Genomic DNA, 2,500 nt, shown 5'->3' on the forward strand with positions numbered 1-2,500 from the left:
TGAAACCATGGGAGGAACCAGGACTCACAAGAGGGACCGTCCTCCTCCTCTGGTCAGAACTATTTATAAATGATTGATAAAAGTCACTGTTAATCATAATATCATAATATAATATATATATCTATAATCTATATGGTTGTATAATCTAAATACTCATAATATAGGATAACTCATATGATCACGGTACTGATGGTAATACCTCTGTAATACGAGTTACCTTGTAAGTCGCTCTGGATAAGAGCGTCTGCTAAATGCCATAAATGTAAATGTAAATGTAATGGTAAGTATGAGAGTAATGGTGGACTATAGGAATGCTATTGTTAGCAATTTTGTTTGTAAACCAAGCTTATGATATTATATATTATATTATATTATATTATATTATATTTGCATGTCATTTCCTTAACTTTAATAAAGTCTACATTACAAAGATCTCATTACAAAGATCATCAGTAGAGTACATTTATTTACATTTATAGCATTTAGCTGATGCTCTTATTCAGAGCGACTTACAAGGTAACTCGTATTACAGAAGTGGGCCAATGCAGTGTTAGGACTCTTGCCCAATGACTCTTATTGGTGTAGCACAGCAGAGTCGCAGACCCAGACCGGGAATGGAACCTACAGTGTGTGATAGCTCACTGGCAGGTAGTGGTGTTATCTGTTGCGCCCCACCAACCACTAGTACTAGTACTAGAGTACTAGTAGAGCAGCACAGCTAGCCACTTAGCTAGCCACTAAGCTATACTAATGCAAGACTGCAGCTGTTAACTCACCTCAACAAGTATATTTACAGTCATTTAACCATTAATTTTTTACCATGGGCAATCGAAAAGTCAGTGCTGCAAACAGAGCAGTGAGTAACAGGGGTCAGTGATTATTTTGACCCCTATTAGTCTGGGGGTACACTATAATGTAGTCTGGGTGTCGTGTGTTTTACATTTTCTGAAGTGTCAGAACTGAACTGAACTGATGAACGCTGAAAAAGAGAGGTTCACTGCAAAGCCTTTCTCTTGCTCCTCCTAAAAAAATATTTTTGGGTTATTTTATATTATTCGAGCGCATCAGGGAGCTGCTATCGGTGTACAAAACACTAATGCATTTTCCGAGAGCGGTAGGATGTCTGAAATAACCTATAGCTGCTTACGGTACTTATATATATTCCTATATATATAGCCTATATATTCTCTTGAGAGCTAGAGTTGTGTTTTATACATTTCTAATCTGTTACAGATGATGTTACGAGGTTTAAGCAACAGCAAAGAAGTCACACATTATTTTAGGCAGGAACACACACACACACACACACACACACGTGTCTGTGTGCAAGCCATGCACTCCTCAGGCTCAGATATTTCACTGCTAATTGTGCCCAGACAGCTTAAAGTTCTCAGCCAGTTCATAGCTGATGTAGCTGAAGTGACAGTAGAAATCTCCATAGAGTTGGTTCACCCTTCATTACACTGATTGCACTTCAGTCACTTCAGCTGATGTTTGTCTCACAGATAGAGCCCTGCTGGCCTTTTGGCTGCCTTTCTCTGTGCTGTCCAGCATTTTAGTTTTCATCATAATGGCCAAAATGAACATGGAAAATATTTGGCATATGTCAATTGATTATTCTGTATTTCCTCTATTGCTGGGGCTCTGAGAGCATGCGTTGAGTTAATGGTCTTAGGAGTGTTTTTCAATCTTTTTCAGGCACATTTAACAGACCAGTTCATCCAGGGTCGCTCACTTCCTCTTTTACTCCAACTCAGCTCATGGTTAAACTCTAAAGCTACGGTGGGCCTGTATTTTTCCCCACCTGTTTTCAGAGCATGAGTGAGCTCCCACAGCGCCCCCATCCTGTCACATGAATGAATGAGCCATTTTGGCCATGTACTAGAATAGACACAATAGAAATGTGACACATCGGACATGTCTGTATTTTGAAATACTGTCCCCACTTGGAGAGACGTCATCATTGTGAAGTACCACGCTGGGCAGTATTACTGTTATCCCCTCAAAACCTATTCCGCACTCTATACACCACTGTACGTAGTTACTTACTGTGCTTTCAGAGGCATTCAATTCTTCAGACACCTGGTTCTCATCACCTCGACTGTAAACAACCCTCAAAAGAGTCAGTAAGTGTCTCTAGAATGGAAGATTTCATTGACTTTGCTCACATTTTAACCATTGAATTCTACAGAAATGTTGAAAAACCAGTGGGATTCCCTTTAGTTCCCTTGAAGCTAATGGTTGAGTGAGCTTGAGGAACAGTAAACCATGAAATAATGTAACATTTAAGGTTGTGTCTCTAGCAATTGCAGCAGTACCTGAGCCAAACCCATATTAGACTGCAGACACAGAAGTGCTGGAATCTTGAGTTTACTAACAGAGTTAGTCATGAGGGGATTGCAGGAGGTACCGCACAGCTGGAACTCATTACTCACAGCTGTTTTTTTAAGCAGCTGCCTATATTTAAATCAATACCTTAATCTTAATCATACTGTGGAAT

The 2,500-nt window shown here is 39.6% G+C and overlaps 1 protein-coding gene across 1 annotated transcript in view; it reads left to right on the forward strand.

Moving 5' to 3' along the window:
• The first annotated feature begins 22 nt into the window (after window positions 1-22).
• camk1a (calcium/calmodulin-dependent protein kinase Ia) overlaps window positions 23-2,500 on the forward strand; it is a 39,640-nt gene continuing 37,162 nt past the window's right edge. Inside the window, exon 1 of the mRNA XM_072684722.1 lies at window positions 23-52. The gene's annotated coding sequence lies outside the window, so the exon portion shown is untranslated. The remainder of the gene's footprint in view (window positions 53-2,500) is intronic.

Source organism: Salminus brasiliensis, chromosome 7, assembly GCF_030463535.1.
Source record: "Salminus brasiliensis chromosome 7, fSalBra1.hap2, whole genome shotgun sequence".
Classification (NCBI taxonomy): Eukaryota; Metazoa; Chordata; class Actinopteri; order Characiformes; family Bryconidae; genus Salminus; species Salminus brasiliensis.